Source organism: Neofelis nebulosa, chromosome 10, assembly GCF_028018385.1.
Source record: "Neofelis nebulosa isolate mNeoNeb1 chromosome 10, mNeoNeb1.pri, whole genome shotgun sequence".
NCBI classification, from domain to species: Eukaryota; Metazoa; Chordata; class Mammalia; order Carnivora; family Felidae; genus Neofelis; species Neofelis nebulosa.
The window spans coordinates 17,751,167-17,777,443 of NC_080791.1; the positions used below are offsets into that span (position 1 = coordinate 17,751,167).

At 52.5% G+C, this 26,277-nt stretch overlaps 1 protein-coding gene and 1 non-coding gene across 4 annotated transcripts in view; both read left to right on the plus strand.

Moving 5' to 3' along the window:
* GRIK4 (glutamate ionotropic receptor kainate type subunit 4) overlaps positions 1–26,277 on the plus strand; it is a 433,258-nt gene that overhangs the window by 19,619 nt on the left and 387,362 nt on the right. The gene's annotated exons all lie outside the window — the stretch shown is intronic.
* Positions 22,654–22,738, plus strand: TRNAR-UCG (transfer RNA arginine (anticodon UCG)). The gene has a single exon. It is a non-coding gene; the product is annotated as a tRNA-Arg (tRNA).

Below are 26,277 nucleotides of genomic sequence, written 5' to 3' on the forward strand. Positions count from 1 at the left end.
AGCGTTATTTAATAGCATGTTTCCCCAAACACGGAAGAGACGCGTATCGAAACTCCACAGGGTGAAAAAGAAAGCATTCCTAGTACTTGGTAGCGTCTAGATGGGACTGCGAGGCTCATTAGCTACAGAATTCCTCACCGCGGTTTCCCCATCCAGGACAGGGTGCTTTCTTCTCCCCAGTTTTACTGAGATACAATTGACGTGTGTGTCTCCCTATGTAGGTTTAAGGCGTCCAGCCTGATGGTTCGACTTTACGTATATTGTGGAATTGATCAAGGAATTTAGGCAGCATCCATCAGCTGGTAGATAGATAAAAAGAGAAAGCAAAAAAGAAAAAGAGAAAGGATTTGCTTCCTTGTGATGAGAACTTAGGATCAACTCTCTTAATGGCTTTCTTGTGTAGCCTACACCCGTGTTAATGACAGTTGGCACATACAGGGCACCCTCTAGGACTTCTATTTATTTTATAATTGGAAGTTTGTACCTTTTGACCACCTTCCTCCGATTCCCCCTCTCTCTCCCTGCTCCCCATCCCTGGTGACCGCGAGTCTGATCTCTTTTTCTAGGCGTTTGGATATTTGCTTTTGGCTTTCTTTCTTTCTTTTTTTTTTAGATTCCACATATAAGCAACATCATAGGGTGTCTGTCTTTTTCTGCGTGACTTATTTCACTTAGCCTAATGCCCTCGCTCTATCCACGTTGTTGCAAAGGGCAGGATTTCCTTGTTTTTCGTAGCTGAGTAATACTCCACTTACGCCGTTTTCGTGTCTTTTCTCTTGCGAATAAGGCTGCAGCGAACACTGGGGTGCAGATACGGCTCCGGCATCGTGTTTTCATCGTCCTTGGCTGAATACCCCGAAGTGGGATGGCTGGATCATGTGGTGGCTCACGTTTTAATGTTTTGGGGCAGCCTCCATAGTGCTTTCCGCAGCGGCTGCACCAGTTTGCATGCCCACCAGCGGCGCACGAGGGTTCCCTTTTCTCATCACCATTTGCTGTCTCAGACTCTTCTTTTGGGGCAGCTGGGAGTCACTCACCACGGCCGGGCTGGGAGGAGAGGGGAGACCAGGAAAGGCCTCAGGCAGGGGCACAGGTTCCGCCAGGGGTTCCTCAGCCCGAGAGGCCTGAGCACGGTTTACTGGCTGAGGAAGATCAGCAGAGGTAAAGGGCTGAGGGTGCCTTCAGTTGCCAGAACTGAGGGGTTTCCTGGCACCTGGGACTAAACCTGGGATGTTCCTGGGCACACTGGAACGGCTGGTCATCCTGGGAGGGTTTACTTCCGCTGGCGAGCTGGTCAGTGTTTGACAAGGAGCTCTTCTGGAGGAAGCCCTGATGTGTGGTGTTTACCGAATGCCGTGGTGTGAACGCTCTTGCCGTGGTGTGAACGCTCTCGTCACAGTGTGAGCACCCGTGCATGGGGGGAACGGTCTTGCCACAGTCCATTTTAAACTACCAAGATGATGTCGCTGAAGGCACAGTTGGGAAGAAGTATCACACCTAGTCTTGTGAGCTGGTTTGGGCTTGCTCTGGCTCACATCAGGAGAGAACCAGAGGGGGGGGACCTGGGAGACCTGGTCCCTCGATGGGGACCAGAGCGAGGAGGAGGGGCTCTGGGTCACGGTTAATGCAGCGATTGGGCATGGATTTCAGACCAGTCCCGGAAGTGAGACCCCCGCCTGGAGGGGGTGCGATGGGCCAGGGACCAGGGCCGGGAGAGCGAAGAGATCAGCCTGGGAGGGCGCGTGACCCCCAAGGGCAGATGTGGCCAGGAGTGCAGGTGAAAATATTGCAGTTGGTTCTGGTTTGGGGAAAGAAGAAACAGTGACCAGGAGCCCTGCAGCCCCGGGGAGCCGGGTTTGGCAGGAGGGAGAAGCCCCATGGGGGCAGCCAAGGGCATATTTGGACGACCATGTCTGCGCTGTGACTTGGCTGCTAAAGGGGGCAGTGGTGAAACCCTCTTACCAAGCGGGCAAGGTCGGGGTGTGGATCAGCAGCGCTGGGCGGGCCTGAGGAGGCAGGGGAGACGTTGGCGGGGGCCCACCTGCAGGTTTTGGAGCCTCTTTCCTCAGCCAAGCCCCCCTCATTCTGATTGCAAAATTGAACGCCCAGCCTGGGAGCCGGCCCTCCCCCCAGGACTGTCCAGGCCCCCCGTTTGGAATAAGGCTCAGCTTGGAGAATCCCTCTCTCTCTGTGCTGCGCTTTGTGTCTGCTCTTGGGCATGTGTCGGGGGTGACCCAGACAACAGGAGCTGGTGCAGCTCTAGACTAATGACTTCTGGGGCTTAGGGAGGCAGCATAGTGGCCTCGGCATCGGAAAGACCTGAGTTTAAGTCCCCTCCTCATCATTTAAACTCCAAGAGACCTTAGTCAGGATGTTTAACTTCTCCAGTCCTCAGTTTTCTCCTCCACTAAAGGGGAATAACAGTAGCCCTCACCGTATAGACCTGTGAGGATTCGATGAAATAATCCATGGAAAGTGTTGGGCACCATGTGCCCGTGCGCACAGACATCGCTCAGTTCATGTTAGATGTGATCGCTGTGGACACGTGTCCCTTCCGGCTGTGCCCTCAGATGTTCTTTCGCATCCGCATCTACCTCCTTGGGTGAGTGGGGTGGTTTGACTCCCTGTCTCCACCGCTAGAGGTGGAAGGGAGGCAGCTGAGGGGCCCTGCAGTTTCTCCGAAGCCCTGTCCAAGTTCAGGGTCTTCTTAAAGGAACACCTGCTGGTTGGCATTCTGGTTGGCACCTTCCAGTGGCAGCTGAGAATGAGTCTTGGACTAGGATCCAAAGGGAAAACATCCCTGTCTGTCCCTCCTGCTCTCTATTCCCTCCCTTCTGTATTCCTCCCCACAGCACTTCCTATCTGCTAGTATGCTGTATATTTTACTTTTGTTCATTGTCTGTTTCCCCTCGCTAGAATGTAAGCTCCGTGAAAGCAGGAATATCTGTGTTGTATTCACTGCTCTATCTCCAGCATCAAAAACAGCCAGGGGCACCTACGTGGCTCAGTCGGTTGAGCGTCTGACCTCGGCTCAGGTCATGATCTCGCGGTTCGTGAGTTCGAGCCCCGCATCAGGCTTACTGCTGTCAGCACAGAGCCCATTTCAGATTCTCTGTCCCCCCCAGTCGCGCTCTGTCTCTCAAAAATAAATAAAACGTTAAAAAAAAAAAAAAGAACAGTCAGTGCCTGGTATACAGTAGGTATCAAGTAAATATTTATTGAATGAATTAGTAAGTGAAAGCCCCAGACAACCTGCAGACTTATCCTTGCTATTTTTGTCAGCTCTTACATCCCCGTTCCAGAATCTTTCACTGTTTATAAAGCCTGATCTAGACGGGCTTGCCATAGCGTAGTACAGACAGCTTGCTGGAGGCCCAGGAGGGAGGGAACAGATCATTCTACCTAGGGGGACCCTAGGGCACGATTCACAGAGAAGACGGTATTCAACTGGGCTTTGAAGGATGAATAGGAGTTTTCTGAGTGGGCAAGAGGACAAAGGCTGTTCCAGGCAGAGCCGGTGGTGTGAACAGAGGGCACAGTGGTAGAAAACGTGGTTCACGCAGTGGTGGGAATGGCATGTTCCCAGAGTAGTGGGGGGTCTAGATGTAAAGACGCTGTGGTCTAGAGGAGATGAAGTGTAAGGCTTGGGACGGGGTCTTGCCGATGTCTGTAATCATGCCTAGGGGGAGGCAGCCGTCGTTGAGAGCCCAGCGTCTGAGTCCGGGCTGCTTGGGTGCCCATCCCAAGAGAGCTCTCTCCCCCGCTTACAGCTGCAGGCTTCTGTTTGCTGCAAAGCGGGGATAATGGCCGTACTCACCTACAGGACTGTAGTGAGGATTAAGTGCGTTAAATCTATGAAGCACTTAGTACCTGAGCGAAGTGATATAAAATATTAACTATTATTATTACAGCAGGAGCTCAGTGAATACCGAGTTTTTATATCCACACCCTTGCACATATGCTCACATTTGCATTGCCACGCCTATTCACCCCTCGCTCGTGCACAACGAGCCGTCCTTAAGATAGGAAAACGAAGCCGTCACCTGCCTTCAAGTCAGCGGGCCTGGTGTTAATTTTTCGGCAGGAGGCACGATTTGTATGTGCATCAGGTATTTGTAAACTCAGCGGGCTCCTGCTGGCCGCCTGGCTGCATTTATACCTCGGTGGGACAAAGCCAGGGTTGCATTGGGAACCAGGACCAACAAGAGGTGACTGTAAACTCATTCTCCGGGGAGCAGTGGGAAAGCGTAGAGGCGGTTCTGGAAGCATCGCGCTGAGACATCGTGGAGAGGGTGAGAGGTGCTGGAAGTCTGCAGACAAGCAAATGTTTTCACAAAGAAGGAAAAGGTAGGTTAAAAAATATGATAAAACAATAAGTATGGTGCCCTCTTCCGCCAATATTTTGAAAGAGTCTGTGAAGCAGCTGGTTTTGGAGCTTTGGGAAGACAAGAGAGGCACTCACCAGGGCTGGGAGCAGTTCAGGAAGAACACGCCGGGTCAAAGCCCCCTCCCTTTCTTTTTCAAAAGCTTACCACGTTTGAGTATCTTAGACATGGGTGTCTTAATCTCAGAGGGTCTTAAGCCATGTCTTGATGGTGTCTTTAGGGATAAGATGGAAAACTGTAAAAAAAAGAAGGTGGAAGAGGAAGAGGAGGAGGAGGAGAAGGAAGGAAGGAAGGAAGGAAGGAAGGAAGGAAGGAAGGGAAGGCTATAAACTCCCCTGCGGTACAGACAGGTGGATTCATAGCTGGCTGAACAGTCGGACCCAGGGCATTGATTAAGGATGGGGGTAGACCTAGCAAGAACTCATATTTGTGTGACGAATGTTAACTGAGCCCTTTCTGTAGGTCTCTAGTGCCAAGGGCGTCATCCTTGGGTCCGTCCCGGGTGACATATTTATCGAGGTCTTGGATGGGGAGAGAGAAGGCAGACTGTCAAATTCACACGTGGCACCAGGCCGGCCAGGAAAGGGCTACCCCACTGGCTGACCTAATCAGCGTGTAGAACGATCGATAGGCAGAAAGATGGGCCCAAACCAAAGACGATGGAATTAGCCCTGAGCGAATGGGAAGTCTTGCGTGTAGATTTTCTAAAAAATCAATTACATGGTCGCAGGATGGGGAGGCCGGACCTCGCACATCCTTAGCAGTGGGGCTGACCACGAGCTCTGGCTGCCCAGTGCGTGCTGAGGACCACCGCGTGCTCAGCCGAGGGGCCTGTTCTCCACCCTGCACCCTCATGAGAGCGTGCTCACGGTGCTCTGTGCTCCGTGCCAAGAGTCTCGCTCTGAGACATGCTGACAAGTGCCGCAGTGCATTCCAGAGCAGGCTGGCAAGGTGGCAAGGGGCTGCAGGAAGGTGGGAGAGAAGATTCCCCGTGGCTGCTTCAGACGTTTGAAGGTTTGCAGTGTGGCTAAAGGAGAGAGCCTAACTTCTCTGTGTCACTGTCCCTTACTCTTTGCCCCACGAGTGGACATATAGGGCTCCTCCTTTTCTTTCCCACAGCCCCATCATCCTCTCCTTACCTGGCTACTGGATTGTTTAAAATTGAGGGAATGGAAAGCAGGGGGAAATGTGGGTTGCGGTCAGTGGGGAAAGCACCTAGCTGGAGAAGTGTAAATACACTACAGTCCCAGCTGCATAGCAAGCTTCAGAATAGTCAGGGTCACCTGGGTGGCTCAGTCGGTTAAGCGTCCTGCTTGGGCTCGGGTCACGATCTCACGGTTCGTGAGTTCGAGCCCTGCGTCGGGCTCTGTGCTGACAGCTGGGAGCCTGGAGCCTGCTTCAGATTCCGTGTCTCCCTCCCTCTCTCTGTTCCTCCCCCCTGCACATGCTCTGTCTCTCTCTTTCTCTCTCAAAAATAAATAAACATTAAAAAAATTTTTTTTAAACAAAATAGTCACTGTCCTTAATAGGGATGTTGCATTGCTACTTATTGGGCACAAAGACAAGGCAGATGCATGTGTATGAATGCGACCTCGGGGACCTCGCCAGAGCAGCTTCTGTACTGCCTAGGGGAGTCCTCCCTGGAACCAGACGCAAATGCCCCCTGGAAGTTCTTTCCAAACCCCACCCCCGTCCCCCGGACAGAATTAAGCCTTCCTTCTCTTCTGGTCTCCAAACACTTTCTACCCACGTCTGCCAGGTGTATGTGCATGTGTACATTATGGCCGTGCGTTTGCAAAGCTGCCCCCCCACCCCCACCACACCGTGGAACTGCCTTCCCCTCGTTGTCGCTTCCGTCTTGGCCCCACGCCACGCACAAAGTAGTTGCTCAATAATGAATGAGTGAATCTGTTGTAGAATAAATACACATTCTTCTGTGCACAGGTTGGAACGTATACTCATTTGTTCCTAAAAACCGCCCAAACAAACAAGCCTTTTCCTTGCTAAGAGGATGCAGCCAGGGTGGAGGGCAGGGATGTATAGATACTCGTATGTCATACAGCAAGGAAAACTACAGAGCAAGTTTGTGATTTATTGCCAAGGCCAGTGTTTAAATAAGAACCTCGGCCTAATTACTTAGCTTTAATAAACAAAAGTGTGTTTTGATGTCACAGCCACCGACTTTCATACATTACACAGCCGTAATGAGGGCAGAAGGCTTTCTTTGGAGACAGGAAGAAACAGGCATCTGACAGCACCCACCGTGTCTGAAGCTCCGCACATCCCTCCGGGTCTGTGCTTGTCTCCAGGTGGGTCTCCTTTCTCAGACGGGTTTGGTACCAGGTCAGTGGGGAGGGGGATGTTTGTGGAGATGCTGTCCCTTCCTGGGAAGGAAAACGGAGCACAGCAGTTGGTGACAGGCAGGTGCTTGTATAGGGAGGTAGCCAGTGTCCGGGGCCACCCCTGCCCCCACCCCCGTCCATACCAGGCAGGTGTCTGATTCCCCACCACGAGGTCTACCTTGCAGAAGCCTCCCTCTCCCAGGGCAGGCACATCCAGCCATTCCAGATCCTTGGGACTTAACATTCCAAGCATATTTCCCCTTTCTTTCTCCGTGAGTTAGAATCAATTTTCACATTAGTAATGAAATTGTCTGTATTGCATTAGCCATTATCATTGGCTTCCTTGCCTCTTAGGGCTGGCCGGGCACACTGCCTCAGGTTCTCCTTCTCCTTCTGAAGTGCCGAGATAGGCCAGGGGCTGGAGTTTGCTGCTTGTCTGAGACCTTTAAACAGGCAGCCTACTTGGTCAGTCACCTAGAGCTCATCCTAGCGAAGGAGGAAGTCAGGAGAAAAAGAAGGGCTCGTTTCTCCATGGGAGAGTCAGTGCGATTCATTGACAAGTTGAGTCTGCACAATGACAGTGGTGACTCCAGGCCAGGACTCAGGGCTCCGACTGTATCCCAGGATGGGCGAGGAGCCTCCCGGCAGAGGGAAGGCCAGTGTCCTCGCTGGGCCAGGGGCCAGGTTAGAGGTTTCTTTTCTCCTGACTCTCTGTGCTGGGAAATTCTGTGCAAGGGAAGGGAACTGGCCCTGACTACCTGCCCCCAAAGCTCCCGGGGAATCCCCAAGGCCAAAGCCACTTCCAGATCAGTTGAGAGGACTCAGGCTCTGGTTGGGAGAGGGCTCCCTAAGGTAGGAGGTTAGCACTGGGGCACTCTGCTGAGGGGAAGGTGCCCTTAGAGGGATCATCTCCCTGTAGGACGAGAGCACAGCCCCCCTTGCTGGGGTGCTGGGGTAGCTTCATGGGATGGTCCTGGGCCTTGCGTCACTATGGTCTTGAAGAGGTTCTAGGTAAGAGGTCCAGAAAATCACAGGGTGGACCCCTGTGGATGAACCGTGAGCATGTTAAACTCGCAGTGGTAATGGTCCCTTACCTTCATATCCGTGTCACAATGGGTCACCAAAGGAAGCCGTTTTGCAAACACAGTCTCCTTTGCTTTTTACAACGACACCATGGGAAAGAGTACTATTCGCCCCTCTTTACAGCTGGACTCCCAAGTCCAGTGCTCTGCCTGGGATACACAGTTGCCCCTTGTGGCCATTTACCGTGAGGGAAGCTGGCCAGGGATCTAACTGGAAGTATTTTAGGTCCCACAAATCCTATTTGATCCGGAGCTTAATTCGAGCTGCCATCGGCAAAGTTATTATCATTATCCAAGGTATTTAAAGTGGTTAAATATTCAGAGCCATGTCAGCCTCTCCCAGCTGAACAGGGTCGCCAGACACAGAAGGCAGATGCCTCCACTGGGAGCCGGACAGTGGGTCTCTGCAGAGGGCGTGTGTGCTGGGGCGGTTCAGTGGATCCCTTTGGGGGGTAAGGAGGCAGCCAGGTAAAGGGAACCGGCAGCTGTAGGCTGTTTGGCTCTTGAAGGCCTTCCAAGGTTGCTCACCAAAAGGAATTTAAAAATACTTGAGTTACTGTTGGGATGGGGGGGAGGCTGGCTATGACTTTGTCACAGGTGCAGAAAGTGTTTGGCAACAGACGGCATAGGGTAGGGCAGATGGGGATGAGAACAGAGCCCGTTGTGAGCTGGCCTGGCCTCGGTTCATTGAGCCCCTGTCCGTGATGGTGACCCCGGGTTTGTCAGAGGGTCTGGCAAGAGATCACCGAGGTCCCACAGAGCTGGGCATCCAGCCGGGAGAGAGCAGGGTGGCTTTATCATGAGAAAGTATGGCATGTTGCTTTAAGGGGGGGAAATAACCCAAACCACACAGTGCAGGCTCTCAGCAAAGAGGTGTGGTCATATTACCAAGTTTCTTCCTGAGGATGCTCACCCGGGGTTTGTAACCTGGGGTTTATTAGCACGTAGGGGTCACTGATAGGGTTCAGGGTTGGGGTACAATGTTGACAGCATTCATCAGGTTCTCAAAGAGGGCTGTAACCTCAAAAATACAAAGAACAGGGGCGCCTGGGTGGCTCAGTCGGTTGAGCGTCCGACTTCGGCTCAGGTCACGATCTCGCGGTCCGTGAGTCCGAGCCCCGCGTCGGGCTCTGGGCTGATGGCTCAGAGCCTGGAGCCTGCTTCCGATTCTGTGTCTCCCTCTCTCTCTGCCCCTCCCCTGTTCATGCTTTGTCTCTCTCTGTCTCAAAACTAAATAAACGTTAAAAAAAAAAATTAAAAATAAATAAATAAATAAATAAAAATACAAAGAACCACTTGTTTGTTGTATAAGGCCCGCCCCAACTGGCCCTGCTCATCACTTCAGTGTATTCCCCCTTACAACACCCCACTCCCCGCCCCCCCCCCCCGAAGGTTGGGGTCCAGGCACAGGGTTTAGGTATAATTTCTTTCTTTCTTTCTTTTCTTTCTTTCTTTCTTTCTTTCTTTCTTTCTTTCTTTCTTTCTTTCTTTCTTTCTTTCTTTTCTTTCTTTCCTCTTTTTAAATGTTTATTTATTTTTTTTTTTAATTTTTTTTTTTAATGTTTTTAATTTTTATTTTTGGGACAGAGAGAGACAGAGCATGAACGGGGGAGGGGCAGAGAGAGAGGGAGACACAGAATCGGAAACAGGCTCCAGGCTCCGAGCCATCAGCCCAGAGCCTGACGCGGGGCTCGAACTCACGGACCGCGAGATCGTGACCTGGCTGAAGTCGGACGCTTAACCGACTGCGCCACCCAGGCGCCCCTTAAATGTTTATTTTTAAGAGAGACAGGGAGACACAGAACCCAAAACAGGTTCCAGGCTCTAAGCTGTCAGCATAGAGTCTGATGCAGGGCTTGAACCTGTGAGCTGTGAGATCATGACCTGAGCTGAAGTTGGATGCTTAACTGACTGAGCCACCCAGGTGCCCCTAGGTATAATTTCTTGAATGTGCTGTGCTAGCTCAGGTTTCAGGGACTTTGCTGGTGTTATTCTGTCTTTGCCTTCTTCCCCAGCTACCGAATTCCTACTCATTCTCTAAAACCCAGTGTAAGCCTTTGCTGGGCTGTTCCCTCTGGGCAGAGCTGACTGCCCCTCCTTTGAGCCGCCACTAAACCTTAACCAACTTTCCTGGAGCACCTGTCACTCAGGGTGTTGACACTGTTTATTCCTGGGTCTGTTTCCCCAGATGACTAGGCACTTCCTCAGGGCAGGGCTGGTCCTACTCACTTTTTTTTTTAAGTTTTATTTATTGTGAGATAAAGAATGTGCACAAGTAGGGAAGGGGCGGAGAGAGAAGGAGACAGAAAGAATTTCCAAGCAGGCTCCACACTGTCTGCGTAGAGCCCGATGCAGGATTCGAACTCACGAACCATGAGGTCATGACCTGAGCCAAGGTCAGACGCTTAACCGACTGAGCCACCCAGGTGCCCCTGAGAGCACATTGGTGTGTTTGGGAGTCAACCCGAGCATGGAGCTCTGCTCACTCAAAACCACCTTGTCTTCTAGTCTTTAGACTGTTCTTTTGGCTGAAACTATATTAAGTCAATTTAATGGAAGGTTATTTTCCTAAGATACTTTGTTTCTAATTATAAAATGATAGATGCTCGTTGAAGATCGTTTAAAAATACAGCGAGGCAAATGTGAGAGGGTGGGAGTCTTCAATCATCCTACCATGGAGAGTAAAATTAATAACAGTAATAATGAGTGACATGTGTTGAAGAATTGTGACGTAGTAAGCAACCATTCTGAGGGCTTTAAGACATTATTATTATTAACCCTTATTCATGATTTCTTAGTTTTTACTCAAAAAAAAATTTTTTTAATGTTCATTTATTTTCGAGAGAGAGAGAGACAGAGCATGAGCTGGGGGCAGGGGGGGTTGCACAGCGAGAGAGGGAGACACAGAATCCGAAGCGGGCTCCAGGCTCTGAGGTGTTCAGCACGGAGCCCGACGCGGGGCTCGAACTCACAAACTGCCAGATCATGACTTGAACCAAAGTTGGTTGCTTAGCTGACTGAGCCACCGTGGCACCCCACCCTTCTTTATATGTGAGGAAAACAGATTCAGAGATGTCAAGTAACTGAGCAAAGGTCACACAGCCAGAAAATGAGGACATTTTAATGTACACAGTTTGGCTCCAGGACCCCTGCTCTCAGACTCCCTGTCTCTTATACGAAATAGCAACAGGGGCACCTGGGTGGCTCAGTCGGTTGAGCGTCCGACTTCGGCTCAGGCCATGATCTCGCGGCTCGTGAGTTCGAGCCCCACGTCGGACTCTGTGATGACAGCTCAGAGCCTGGAGCCTGCCTCAGATTCTGTGTCTCCCTCTCTCTCTGCTCCTCCCCCACTCACACTCTGCCTCTCTCTCTCTCACAAATAAATAAAAACATTAAAAAAAAATAAACATCACTCTCTAAAAAAAAAAAAAAAGAAAAGAAATAGCAACAGCTATACATTTTGAAAGGGAGGAGTTGAAGCTGTTTACTAGGTTTTAACTACTCAGGACTCCAGAAATCTTGATTATAATTGTCAGGTAGGGACCACCAATTCCAAGAATCTTTAGATAACAACACCTAGAGGTTCTTTAATTCAGGCTTTATGAAGACAGAGCAAGAGTTATTGAGAACCATTGAGCTGCACTCCATAATGAGAAGTTCATTCCGTTGATGCTGTGTGATGAGCCGTGGATGGAACAGGGTCCTTCCCGCCTCAGCGAGGGGCGTGGCTCAGGGCCTGAGGGCTTCACACTTCACCTGTGGGCCCCACGTTGTGGCCAGGTGCCCCACAGTGTGGCCTGGGTACCCTCACTTTCTCCCTGAGGCACCTCTGTGGCCAGCGACCAAGAATCCTTGGTCTTTGTGGTTGGTCCAGGTGTTGGCCCTGAGACACAGCAGGTTCTGTGTCCCCCGACCCCCCCCCCCCCCCAAAGGGTTCCTTGGGACGACATCCTCCCTCGCTGAAAACCACCCCTTACAGCATTAATTTAGCCATTTCAGACTCGTCGATTCATCCCCCGTTGATGGGGGTTTGCTTGTGGATTTCTCAGGGCTGCACCTCAAGAAAACTGGCCTAAAACTAGATGTGGTCCAGAGAAGTGATCAGGGGTGTGTTCCAAGGAGGCGGAGAGAGGGTAGGGAGGGTGACCCTGTGAGAACAGACCAAACAGTTTGGAACGATTCCCTCTGGAATAGCAAGGGACTTCCTGAGGGACCGTGGCCGCCCGCTTCCTGCCAGGCTGTGGGTGTGTGGCTTCTGCACCTGCTGTTCCAATCGCCCGGTTCCTTCTCCCCAGAGATCCACTCTGAGGAGGGGGGCTGCAGTCTGGGCCGCAGTGCAGCACCTTGAGGGGGCTGGGCACAGCATGACCCCGTGGGAGTCCTGCCACACAGAGTGTGTGGAAGGCGAAGACTGGAGTCTCTGGTGTGCACAAGCATGGTGCCTGGGGCCGTGGACACTTCCACGTGTCCCTGCCCCTTCTGAGTCACAGACACCCTCCCATCTACCTCCAGCTCCTTACTGTGTGGTTCCTAGGACTAAGGAGGGAATTTGGGGGTGCTTTAGGCCTCCACGGACAGGCTCCAAAACGGAAACCTAAGAAGTCTTATATTTCCAAGATTCAGAATCTTGCTGGAGAAACCAATTAGGACTTCGATCTCTAATCCCAGGTTCTGGGACCGAGCACAGCTTCCGAACGGTGAGGGGGCTCTGCCATCACTTTGGCCGTCCAGCTTAAACCTCCTGCGTGCAGAGGCTCCCCCCGGGAACCTCCCCCCCGGGCTCCAGCAGCTTTCCCTCTCCACGCTGGCGCCTGGTCTGCTACAGGCCCTTGCCTGGGCCGCCCCACTACGGAGTGCTCCCTCCTCTGTCTCCCCTCCTCCCCTCGTCCTCCTCCTCAGGCGCCGGTGCGGTGCTCTCCACCAGGAAGCCTCACTTGGAAGCTTTTCCTAGAAAACACTCCTCTTCTCTTGCCCCCTCAGCACCCCGGGCAGACCTCCACCGTGGCCTTTAGTGTCTTTGCTAGTTTGTTTTGACATCTCTCTTTGCAGCTAGACCCTGGGTTCCCGGAGGTCGGAGACCTTGCCTCGGGCATCTCTGCGTGTCTAGCTCCTAGCACCCGGGGACCTCAGCGGGCGGCTGGATGGCTGCAGGGACAGACAGACGAATGTGGTGAAGCAGAGCGGGACTCCCTCAGGCTGGTCACACCGGCGTGAGGTCTCACACACGCTTTCAAGACAGTAATCGGATGAGCGAGGGGAGAAGGTACCCGAGTGGGGCCTGGAGCTGGTGAGCCCAAAGCACGGAAGACTTCTTCCTGTTTCCAGCCACTCAGAGGTCGTTTTTAGTCCTAACAAAAACATGCGGGTTCTCTGCACGGAACATCAGAAAATCTTTCTGAGGGAGAGACCAGAAATTACATGAGCTCATCATTATTTTTTAATTAAAAGACAGCAACTGCTCGGTATTTGGTACATTCGGGCCCCTCCCTGTGGGTCCACTAGTGCGCTGAATTTATTTTTTATAAGAATCTGCTGTGAACCTGCTCGGTGGAGAGAGCCTTGTTAGAGCTTTAAGAAACTTCTCATTAGCGGGATAAATGTGCTGGGTGCGAGGGGAATGTGCAACGCACGGCTGCTGGGCTCCTGCCAGGGTGAGCAGGCTGCCTGGCCTTCTGTCGGGGGGACTCCCGAGTGTTCCTGAAGGAGCACACACGGGGGAAGGACGCCGGGGAGACGCATGCGCAGGCATCCAGCTGAGAGTCTTTACCTGGTGCCAGGATGCAACTCAGCCTGCCGCTCCTTCAGGCGTGCCAGACTCTCCAGAGGCCCCTGCTCGCCCCCCCCCCCCCCCCCCCCCCCCCGCCCTGCCTGCACCGGGCCTCGGGCCATGTTACAAGTGCTGGCTGTGGTAGGCGTGTAGATAAGTAAAAGGCCCGGGACACAGATGTCCAGGTGATGGGCCTTTAATTCTGACTGTGCGGCAGGGGTGGGTGAGGACGCACAGAGGACATTGAAGCGGAGCCTTGATCGTCAGGTAGAATTGCATGAAGTTGAGGAAAAGGCGTGGAGGCCGGGAAGGGATTCCAAGCAGAGGGAACACCCGAGCCAAGGCATGGTGGCCTGGGAATAGGAGGGGTGGTCAGAGAAGGGCGCACCACCTCGCTCTGCTGGACGTCAGGCTTGCGGGAGGGAGGAGAGGAGTAGCGGCTGGAGGCGGCGTGGTTCCCGATTGCCTTGCTGGGGGGGATCAGAACGTTCTTTTTGAGGTAGGAGGGTCTAAGGGGAATGACGGGACCCTGTTGGGGTTTTGGGAAGCGTATTGTGATGGCAGTATGGAGGGCCAACAGGTGGAGAGTGGGGGTCTCCAGAGAGACCTGAAGGGCACACGCCCTAAAGTGGAGGCACGTCCCTGGGCCGCCTACCCCAACCCCGAGACCCCTTATGTTGCATCAGCAAACTTCTTTGGGGTCAGACATTTTGTGCGGATGCACGACTCCAGACTCACGTTCTAGGCCAGAGAAGCGTTTTGCATGTCAGAGCCGGAATAGGCCCGAAGGTCACTCTCCCAGCCCCTTCATTTTACAGACAGGACACCAGAGTCCTGAGGGGTTGAGATTCATCGAAAGTCGCTCAGCAGAGGAGGCGGAATTTGCAGGGAAGAAAGGGCAAAGAACACCTGCGCCCATACGATGCCCGTCAGACACGCAGGCCCAGGCGCCGTACGTGGCCTGTGGTCTTGTGCGGGGCCGGGTCTTCCCTCTTCCCTGCTTCACCGTGGCAGGCAGCTGAGCGATCGTGGGCTCTGAAGGATGCTCTCTTCCCTGGCTGGTCCTCCCGTAAGAGACATGCCCCCTGGAGGCCCAGTTAGTGGCAGTTGTGGACAGATGCAAAGTGTAGCAAAGAAAGAGTGATAACATCCGGCCAGATGTGAGCGGTAGTAGCAGGTGTTGAAAGGGCTCTTTCCTTTAAAAGGATTTAGAGAAGGAGAGAGCAAGGGGAGGTACAGCCAGCATCCCGGCCCTGAGCCTGGAAAGGTGACGTGTCCGGAAATGCCGCTCAGCTCACAGCAGGAGCCTGGGACAAAAAAGAGCGGAGGCTGAGAAGGGCTGGCTTGGGGGCAGCCAGTGGAGTGGGGGGGGGGGTGGTCAGTCTCTGAGCAGACAGAGCCCCTTGGGCCTGAGCACCCCCCCCCCCCGACCCCTGACCCCCAGCTGCCCGGGGTGCCATCTGGAAAAGGCACCCGTGGATATCGAGGTATGAAGACGTAAGCTCTGCAACACCTCCAGCCACTCTGCTATCAATAAATTAGCTTTTATCATTTAAGCCAGTTTGAGTTGGGTTTTTTGTCACTTGCGTGGATTTGATTCCAAGTGCAATGAAAAGCCGTTAAAGGATTTTGAGCTGAGGGGTGACAGGATCTGATTTATATTTGAAAAATACCACTCTGGCAGCCATGGGGAGAAGGGACTGTGGCGGGGTGAGAGTGGGAGCTGGAGACCACTCAGGAGGTGGGAGAAGTGGCTTAAACACGGGGGCTGGTGGTGGCCGAGCGGGCAGATGCCACGGTCACGGTGCACGCTGGCATAAAATCAGCGGGACCGCCACCCACCAGTGATCTGGAGGGATGTGGGGCGCCTAGGAGGAGGACCAGGCTGCAAAGTGACATCTGACAGGTTTGAGGAGGAAGGGGCTGGGGTTTCTCCATCTGAGATGCTGATTATATGACCGAGTACAGAGATAACAGGTCAGCAGTCGGATGTGGGTCTCTTACTCAGGCTAGAGGTCCAGGTTGGGGAGTCGCCAGTGATTAGGAGGAAAGACGGTAATGTGCGGAGAAAATAGAGATGGGTGGGGACAGAGCCCTGGGGGCTGAGAGCCAGGCAGAAGTGGAGAGAGCATCATGGAGATAGGGAGCGAGGAGGCCAGGGCAGTGTGGTACCCAGCATCTCACGGTGGGGGAGGGCCTGGAGAATGGGGAGGGGAGGGAGCAGTCAACGGCGTCCATGGTGCTGAGGGGTCACACGGGAAGGAGACAAGTCCAGAAGTGTCTGCAGGGTTTGGCAATAGGGGGGTCCTTGGGGACCTTGATCAGAAGCCAGACAGGAGCTACGGAAGAGCAGACAGGAGGAAGGGACTGGGGGAAAGAGCGTGGGAAGGTCTTTGAGGGATGCTGTGAGCAGACGCAGGGACAGGAGTCGTGGCTAGGGGTTGGAATGGAAGGTGCCAGTGAGCGCGTTTTATTTTTATTTTTTTTATTTCTATTTTTTTTAAGTTTATTTACTTATTGAGAGAGAGAGAGAGAGAGAGAGAGAATCCCAAGCAGGCTCTGCATTGTCAGTGCAGAGCCCAATGCGGGGCTTGAACTTCCAAACTATGAAATCGTGACCTGAGCTGAAACCAAGAGTCGGATGCCTAATAACTGACTGAGCCACCCAGGTGCTCTGAGCGCATTTTATTTTTAAAGTCTGGAGACGCTAGAGCGCATGTGTATAGTGATGGAAATGACAAGGGGTACGGTGACCAAACTGATAATAGGGGAGAGGAGGTGACTTCCAGAATGAAGACCTTGAAAGAGGGAGGGGTTGGAAAACAAATGGGTTGGCATATAGTCGGACGGATGACAGAGAATGTGACAAAAGACGGAGGCAAGTCTGTAGACCAGGTGGTGGGAAGTTTAGGGGGCTCCCGTTGACTTGTGTTCTCAGTGGACTGGGGGTCAAGGCCATGAGCTACACGTGATGGGCAAAGGCGTAAAATGCCAGTCTGAGGGAGTTGGGGTCGCTCTCCCAGGGATCTGTGGGGGGAATTGCAGACAGGACAATGATGAGCGCCTATTGGAAGCTTCTGGTTATACACTAAGGTGCTAGTAGCCAGCTGGTCGTGTGGGTTTGTCCAGAAATGTTCGGGTGCTGAGGTGCAGGCATGGAGAAGATGTGTAGTTGAGGGCAGGGGGACTTGGGATTTAGCTAGGTGAGAAAAGGTGGGGAGGAAGGCGCGAAGGATTAGGGGTAATTTGCAAGGGGGATATGCATCATTATAACGCGGTATAATGATGCATATCCCCCAACTCTCTAGATAGAAGAGACACTGGAAATAAAGGTTTGGGGTCATCAGCTAACAGGCAGCAGTGAGGGTTTAGACAGATCGCCACGGGAGAGTGTGGGGTGAGGAGGAGGAAGGTCACTGACCAAACCTGAGAGTCAACACTTATGGGGTGAGTGGGGCAGCCTTTCGGGGAGACTGAGGGAGGAAAACCAGGCGAGGCGGTGCCATGGAAACCACAAGGGATGAGGAGATGCTGTGGCCAACCGTGTGGCTTGCTTCCAGGCAGTCCCCGAGGCTAGAATTGTCTACGTGGAGGCCACCCGGGAGAGAGGAGAAGGTTTCCAGGAGAGAGGTGGAGGGGCCAGCTGGAGCGGTGAAGGAAAGGGAGGAGGCAGCAACAGGGAGTGGGGTCAGAGGATCAACAGTGTTAGATACGGAGGGAACCAGACCCAGGTCTAGAGAAATGAGAAATCAGTTAATTTTCCAAGAAGCTGTAGGAAAAAGAAGTTATGATCTGAACTCGGGGGTTATATTTGGAACCAGAAAGCAGCACTTGTCTTCCTCAGGGCCTGGAGCTGTGAGTGAGAGAGTCCTCTGGGCCTGGAGAGGCGGGGAGAAGTTAAAAGGGGTCAGAGAACAGGCCAGGAGTGAGGACTGGTACTGTTGACTCTGAACAGGCCGAGTAACTGCGCGTTGCCTGCCCGTCTGTCACCTGTGCCCCGAGATTTCTCACCCTGTACAGAAGCTGACTGTGGGCTCCCAACAGATTGTGGGCTCTCAACACTGGCAGAGTAGGGGAGGAGCCGGGGGAGGGTCCAGGCCCCAGGGTCAAGGTCAGGCTGTAAACCCAAGAAACCACTTTGGAGGGAGGTGCTGCTGTGATGGGTTCCATGCAGGGACACTTACGTTAAGGCGGATGTTGTAGATTTCGCCACCCCCCCACCTACCTCCACAGCGCCCCCCTGGTACCTGTCCCATGCTATCAGCAGCCACAAAGCTCCCTGAATGAAAGAAAGGTGGATGAATATCTGACATTAAAAAACTAAGGTCAGGCCCAGACGGGATTAGCAAAAATATCCGTGGATTGCTCCAGTGTTTTGAACCCAGGCTATCACTGGCAGGGACAAGTTTCTGCTCTGAATAGTCGGCGGGGGCAATTCATTATTCTTTGCCATGAAAGCCTTTGCATGTGTCCTAGCTTGTTCTGCCCTCTGTTTTGGTGTCAGGGCGGTGGTCACATCTCCGTGTGGGACCACAGTGTCTCTCAGTCTTATAGCCCCCCCCCAACCCCCGCCCCGCACGGGCTCCTGCCTCCCCCTGGGTTTTCTTTTTCTCCAAGTTTCTCTTCCCTCTCCCCATGCTGGTGTGTGGCATAAAGTCAAGGGGGGAGGTCCGGGGCCCTGATCCCTTCCAGTCTCCTGTGAGGGGCTCCGTTGGAGAGCTCCTGGGCATCTTTCCGCCTCCTGCCAGATGAGGAATGTGCTCAGCTTGGGGGTGTGGGGAGGCCATCCCTGGAGGAGGTCTGGGGAGGAGACTGCAGCCACACTGTAATGCCGGCATCCTGGAAGGGTGGCCCACGGGAGCCCACTGGCAGGGCGGCTGCTCCAGCTGCCTGGGAGACCAGACCACAAGCTGCTGCCCACGTGCCCTCCGGGCTCTGCACGCTTGGGTCAAAGTGCAGGTGTCGTGGGGCGCCTGGGTGGCGCAGTCGGTTAAGCGTCCGACTTCAGCCAGGTCACGATCTCGCGGTCCGTGAGTTCGAGCCCCGCGTCAGGCTCTGGGCTGATGGCTCGGAGCCTGGAGCCTGTTTCCGATTCTGTGTCTCCCTCTCTCTCTGCCCCTCCCCCGTTCATGCTCTGTCTCTCTCTGTCCCAAAAATAAATTAAAAACGTTGAAAAAAAAAAATTTAAAAAAAAAAAAAAAAAAAAAAAAAAGTGCAGGTGTCGCTGTGCCGTTGACCCATCCTTATCATGACTTCATGCTTCGCTCCCACAAATGGAGACGTGAAGCCCCAGAAAGCATGGTGTTTCTGTGCTCTTCGCAGGCTGGGATTCCGAACGCAGAGCCCAGCTAGCGGCTTCCTGTTTATTCATTAGGTGTGGGAGCTCTCATTACTGAGTGGTGAACCAGAAGCCACGGTGAGGCAGCGGGGCCAGAGGAGGAGTGGAGAAGCATCTCCGCAGCTGACACAGCACTCAGAGGTCTGGCTTTTGTTTCTCTGAGTCGGATTTGCACCGAGGTTGCTAAGAAAGCTTTCTACCGGGTCTGCTATGTGCTCGGCTAGCCTAGCCAGCACTCCCAGACTTGCTCATCTTCCCTCAGTAGAATTCACAGTGGGGCTGAGGCTGCTGCCAGATGCACACAGCAGGCATCCCTCCCTCTCCCGGCCCACCTGCCTTTCCTGACCTACCCACTTCTAGGCAGTTTCTTTGGCAGATAGAATTGAGAAGCGTCCAGTGTCTCCATAGGGAGGTGGGAGGAGGGGCAGAGGCTTTGCCCTCCACCTGCAGTTCTGTCGCCTCCCAGGAGAACTGTGAGTGGCACAAAGTATGCAAGTTCCTTTTATGTCTGTCCCCAGCCACTCTGTCATCATGAGAGGCCTTGGGGCTTGTTCCCACCGTCACCGTTACAGATGCCCCTGCCCACTGAGAATCATGGCCGGGCTCAGGCCATTAGTCTCAGGGGCAACAGAAATTGCTTTGCCTTGGATTTGACGATTTAGGCAATGACAGCGTTTATACGGGCCCTTCCTACTTATGTAGAGGTCATATTTCTAGTGGTTTATTTACAAATTGGCTGTTGGCGACTTGAAACCGGTTCTTAGAGAAATACACTTTCCGGTGGTGATTAGGTTTCCATGCCGGCATACAAAGGGCTGTTGAACTTGGATGAAAGCCGGGGATCAGATAGTTGGAAGGGGTGGGCTATAGGTCAAGGTTTAAACTGAAGAGAAGATTGCCAGGGGTGGGGGTAAGCCTGGGTAAGGAAAAGGTTACTGCCCCTGGGTCCACATAATAATGCAGTCAGACTGGGGCATGCATTCATTCATTCATGATTCCTTTCATCTCATACCCATATGCAATTCCTGTTTTCTCCATCCTCAAAATACGCCCCAAATCTAACCCCTTCTCTTGGCTACCACCACCCCAGTCCCATTTGCTTTCCCTCTCCACCTCCCTGCTTCCATTCTCCCCCTCCCCATGCATCCTACCTGCCCCCCCCCCCCCGCCACGCCTATTCTTAATATCACAGCCAGAGTGAGCCGTTTACAATGTAAGTCAGCTCAAGTCATTTTGCCAGGATGACACAGGGTGCGTCCAGGAGGCAGCACCTACCCCTCCACCCCCTATCCGATCAATTCCGCTTACCTCCTGCCAACGCCACGGAGAGACGGGGATGAGGGTTTCTCTGGCACCTGCTTTCTTTTGGATCTGCCTAGTTTCCTTTCGTCCCTAGGTTCTTGCTTACTTCCTCAACATCCTGGGTGACATCTGTCTTTGGAGCGGGCTTAACACCTAGCCTTTGCTTTAGGACAACAAAAATGGCACCTCTTTCCTCTTACCTACTATGTATGCACACGAGAGGACAGGAGAACACTTCCTTCTTTCTTTCTTTCCTTTTTCTTTTCTTTTTTTTTTTCCTGCTGTGCTCCATAGGTTCATAATTGCAGTAATTCATCTCTTCTCCACTCTGTCCTTAATTGTGAGTGGCAGTCACGTTCCCGCCCCTGTGTCAGTCTAGCGCCTCTGATTCCTCCTCCTCAGTCACTCCCCCCTGCTCCATCTTGCCACCCTTCCCTCCTGGGCCTCCAGCCTCCCCTTCCTGGGGTGGGCTGACATCCCCCCACTCGGCTGACCCCTCCGGGCAGCCTCCTGCCCCTGGAAGGCACCCGCCTCCCGTTCCCGCTGCAAAGTTGGCCTGATAGGCTTAGATCACCCTGACTCTCAGGCAGGCAGCTGCCTCTTGGAGCTGCCCCGTGTCAGCCTCCGAGGCTGACTGTTTTCTCCTCTGCCTCCATCAGTGCGTTTCTGGGCCCTGTGTGATGACCACATAGAATTAAGGACTGCAGGAGCCCCTGGGGGTCATTTTGCTCTTCCCTTGCCCCCTGCCACTGGCAAGCACCGAGGACGAACCCTCTTCCCCGGCCAGGGCCTCTCACGTCCAGCTCATCTTCCATTCCCTGCACACCTCTTGCAGGCACCTGTCCTCGCGTTAGGGGAAAGAACGCTGTACTTCCTGCTGCTGGAGTCACCTGCCTCTGATGCTGCACTCCTGCCGTCCCAGCCTCTTCTCTTGACCACTTGTTTACGGTGTCTCAGCCTCTCCGCCGTCTGGGTGACGGGAGCACCCAGCCAAGACAATCTGAATTAATTTTGCAAGTAAAATTTCATCAGACGACCTATCAAGCGCTTCACTAAATCAAGACATATTACGTCTCGTGTGTGCCCTGGGCCCATTTATCATGAAAGTCAGCCTCTGAAATGCCAGACGAGCTTGGGCCAGAAAGGGAGAACATTCTTATGTGAAGTGAGAGGGGTCTTCCTCGTCTCCAGACCCGTGACCCCAGAGGCCTTTCTCTGCTCTTTTGTCGAGAAGGCATTGTTGGCGGTACTTGGGATTCAGGGTTAGATGGTCCGGAAACAGAACCCCTGCTTTGATGCTTTCTAGCTCTGCAGCTCTGAACAAGTTGCTTAACCTCTCTGAGCCTCAGTTTTCTTAAACGCATAAAATGGAAATAATATCTACCTTAGAGGGCTATTACGAGATTAAATGAGATGAGCCTACATGAAGTGTCTGTATTAGAGTAAGTGCTCGGGAAATATTAGCTCCTTTCCCCCTTATGAAGTAAGTAAAAAGCCTCATGGTTGTTTTTGGTTCATTCAGTCGTGCTGACGTAGAGGTATGAACAAGTGAGTCAATGAACAATGAACAAGTGAGTCGATGATGTGCCCGTGACGGTTCAACGTATTCAGTTGACAGAGGGGAGCGAGATGGCTTCAGGGGACGTTTTAGGTTCACGTAGAAAGAAAGCAGGCAGACGTTTTCACCTTTCGGACATGGTATGGGTTCCATCGGTGGGTCCCTGTCTTGTGTCTTATTTTTCTTCTTGCTCTGGCTCATCACCTGTGAGTGGGTGGTTTTACAGAGACTTCTGAGGTCCTTGATAGGGCCTCACCATAGTGATGAGCTTTGCTCACCAAAGGGACGCTCACCTTTTTGCTTTGTTGTTTGGCTTTGTTTCTGTCACCTTTCCAGGCAGCAGTTGACTAGATCCATTTAGGAGCAGGCAAAGGGAGGTAGAGGCACCTCCTTTCTTATGTGCTGACAACCTATGTTAGGATTCCTTCCAGAGAAGGAATGGTGGTGGTGACTCCGTGGGGGGTAGCAAAGACCCCCTTGGGCCAGGGAGGGGCAATTCTGCTCTAAGCTCGGCCTCCTGGGAGCTGGGAAAGTGAGGTCCTGGGCTCCCCAGGCCTGGTTTTGGAGGGGGCCCGGGCTCCCCAGCTTCCTCTATCTTCTCAGCTGTGAATGCATGAGGCATGTGGGCACCAGCACCCCTGTGAAGGCCGGTCATGTTTTGTCGGGTGCTTACCAGTGCTGCGTCCTGAGCAGAGAGGGCCAGACAGAATCTTTCCACCGGGAGCTCCCAGTCCTAGTCAGGCTGTGCTGCTTCACTACAGAATGAGTTACAGGGTATAACTTCCTTCTTTAAGTGCCAAAATGTGAAAAAATATATATATTTTGGCCACTTTAAACATTGCCATCCAAATGGCCACGAGATAAGTGTCACTAAGGGGCGCCTGGGTGGCTCAGTCGGTTGAGTGTCTGACTTCGGCTCAGGTCGTGATCACGCGGTCTGTGGGTTCGAGCCCCGCGTCAGGCTCTGCGCTGACAGCTCGGAGCCTGGAGCCCACTTTGGATCCTGTGTCTTCCTCTCTCTCCGCCCCACCCCTGCTCATGCTCTGTCTCTCTCTGACTCTCAAAAATGAATAAACGTTAAAAAAAAAAAAGTTTCACTAACAGGCATCTTTTTTTTTTTTTTTTTAAGTTTATTTATTTATTTTGAGAGAGAGAGGCAGGGGAGAGGGACAGAGAGAGAAGGAGAGCGAGAATCCCCAGCAGGTTCTGCACTGTCAGCACAGAGCCCGACGTGGGGCTCGAACTCACGCACCGTGAGATCATGACCTAAGCGGAAATCAAGAGGCATTCATTCGCTTAACCGACTGAGCCACCTGGGCGCTCCCTGTACACAGAACACAGTTTGATCATTTTTCTCATTACTCAGGGTCATTATGATAAACATGAGCTATCCCCCGGATATTCTGTGGCCCACATCACGTGGCCCCAAACCCCTAACTTCTTGGGTCCTTTGTCTGTTTCATGATCTTCTCCTCTCTCCTCTTTACCAGTTGCTTCTTGTCGCCCTTGCCAGCCTGCCTGCCTCCCTGGTCTTCATGTCCGTTTTTGCATTTAGTGTGAATAAACTCTGTCTGCATTAGGCATAGAGTGGAGTCTGGGAGGGTCTCTTATTTATTTTGAAGTCTTGTTTCTTCTTTGATCTCAGAGTTGAGTCCCCTGGGTAGGTGGTGTTATCAGACTGCTTTGTTTTGTTGCTGCATTGTTTGCACACATGTCCAGTTTGGGTTTTTTTGTTTTTGTTTTGTTTTTTTTGTTTGTTTGTTTGCATACATGCCCGGTGTTTAAGTTCATTTATTCAGACATAATTGACATTTAGCATGATATTAGTGTCAGGTGCACGACATAATGATTCGATATCTGTATAGATTGCGCAGGGATCATATATGACCAGTTTTCCAGATGGATTTTCAGATCATGGTAGACAAGAGACCTCACCTTCCGTGTGTTATGCTCTCCCCACAGCAGTGCTCCGTGTGTGACAGGGACCTCAGACATATGTGCACACTGAATTTATCAGTGAATCTACTTAATGAGATAGGAGATGAAATTGAATATAGCATAGAAGTACTACTTACTAGAAAAAGAGTATTTCTATCATGTGTACAAAAGAGACAGTATGATGGTGGGTAAGACTCGGTAAAAATTGGGGCTTTAATTTCAGCCCTTCCCTTTACTGGTTGGGTGATTTTAGATTACTCTGTGCCTCAGTTTCCTCATCTCAGAAATGGGATAGTGACAGTGGCTGCCTCACAGAGTTGTGAATTAAATGACAAGATAGCTGTTAAAATCGCTTAGCACGTACCTGGCATGTAGTAACCACTCGGGGATGTTAATAACAACGATAAAAAGCCTAAACGTTTGATTTGGTTTAGGAGAGTGGTGTGAGCTTCGTGGGTGGTTTTCTAGGGGTCATTCCTCTCTGCCCAGGATTTCCCCCTCCTCCTCTTCCCCTCTCCCATGCCTCTGGGAAGATCTTTCTTTGGCCTCGGCGCTAGATGGATATTAATGCAGAAATATGAGGGCTGGAGATTTCCACAGCCTTTGAATAATAGGCATTTGGAAAATTAAATATTTCTGTCAAGTATGCTATCAATCTTGGCTGTTTAGGAAGGTGAGAAATTAAAATTGCAAAACAGCCCGGGAGGGGAGCGAGTTGGCCAGCCCCCTGTGTGTGGTCTCCATAGGAGGGTGGCTCTCAGCGGCAGCAGCTTTGGAACAGGAACGCGAGCGTTCCCAGTTCCCCGGGGGGTTGAGGCAGGCAGGAGAGGGTAGCTTGCGGCAGGCTTTGAAGTTCAGCTCGTTTTGATGGAGACTTCCAGCCTTGTGTTCTAGATCTGCATCTGGGGGCAGCTCCTGCTGGGCTTGAAGCCGCCTTCTCTTCTTTCCCTCCTACTTTGGCCCTACTGCCCACCCACCAGCCCTGCCCACCCACCAGCGAGGCCCCCTGCCCTCCTGCCTCAGAGGAAGCGGGGGTGCTGCTGACCAGAGCCGTTCCGTTCCATTAGTTCCTTCTGCTGCTGGAGAGCCACTCTGGGCGTCCTCTGCCCCGTCAAAGGCAAAAGCTGTGAGAGGGTCTTGTGGAGAGGAAGGGCCTCCCAGACCGCACAGAGGAGCAGCACACATATTCCCCAGGGGTCAGGACACAGCAAAGACAAGGAGACGCGGGGGAGGCCTCTTTACATAGGACACTGTCTGTCTTCCAGAAGAACACGACCATTCCCGCAGCTGCTTCTCTCCTCCCCAAGCCCCAGGGTGGCCCAGAGACCCTCCGATTTATCTGTGTTTCTCTTTCCTGCTGCTTACCCATCCACGTATCGGGGTTTGACTCTTGTCTACACTGCATACATCTGATGTTAGGAGTGTGAACCAGCCCCCAGGTTTTGTGGACCCACATGAAACAGGCTACCAACAAACCAAAGCCCATCTGGGGGAGAAAGGCCAGGGCTGGTGAAGATACTCTAAGCCACGTGCTGTTCTTCCCTTCATGCAGTCACTTACTCAGCAAGCGTGGATAAGTGGTTGAAACATGCCCTATGTGCTGGATACCGAGGAAATACACGTAGCGGCAAGAACAGACTGCTTACCTTGTGCTGGGCATTGTGCGACATCCTTTAAACACATTAATTCGTTTAGCCCCAAGTCTTACGATAATATTGTTATCTGTTTTAGTTGCTTTTTTAATATTTATTTTTGAGAGAGAGAGAGACAGCATGTGTGCGTGGGAGAGGCGGGGGTGGTGGTGAGGAACAGAGGATCCAAAGCGGGCTCTGTGCTGATAGCAGAAAGCCTGATGCGGGGCTTGAACCCACGAACTGTGAGATCATGACCTGAGCCCAAGTCGGAAGCTTAACCAACTGAACCGCCCAGGCGCCCCCGTTATCCGTTTTAATAAGGAAGTGGTTGTGATTCAGAGAAATGAAATGACCTTCCCAGATGGAAGAGCTGAGAATCAAACCCATATCTGACTTCTGATCACTTTTGATCATTTGCCAGTAAGGCCTTGTTGAAAAGTCAGGAGGGAGCCGGGCTCTGCTCCTGAGAAGCTCAGTGGAGAAGGAGAACAGGTGAGTATATTCGAGGGGCAAACTCAGGGAATGGGGAGGGCTTGCTGTAGGAGGTGACACCTAAGCTGAGTCCAGAAGGATGTACAGGAGGCAGCCAAGGGAAGAAACAGAGGTGGTGCTGTTATGCCCAGAATTCGTGATCCCCAAAGACCACCAGGGAGCCGAGTCCAATGCAAAAGCAAAAGAGCCTTTATTTGAGCTAGCTCGAGCTCAATCCCCTACCTGCACCGACGCAGCGGTGAGATACCGGGGGAGAGAGAGCGAGTTTCAAAAGCACAAAGGTTTTATTGGGGTCTAGGGGCAGTTGGTGAGGTAATGGCTGTGGCCTCAGCTGATTGGCTGGGGAAGGGTCGGAGTCCTGTTACGCAGGTCACCGGGCGGGCGTGTTTTGATTAGGAAGTTTGAACAGGTGAGCGGGAGGTTACTCAAGGGGAGGAGG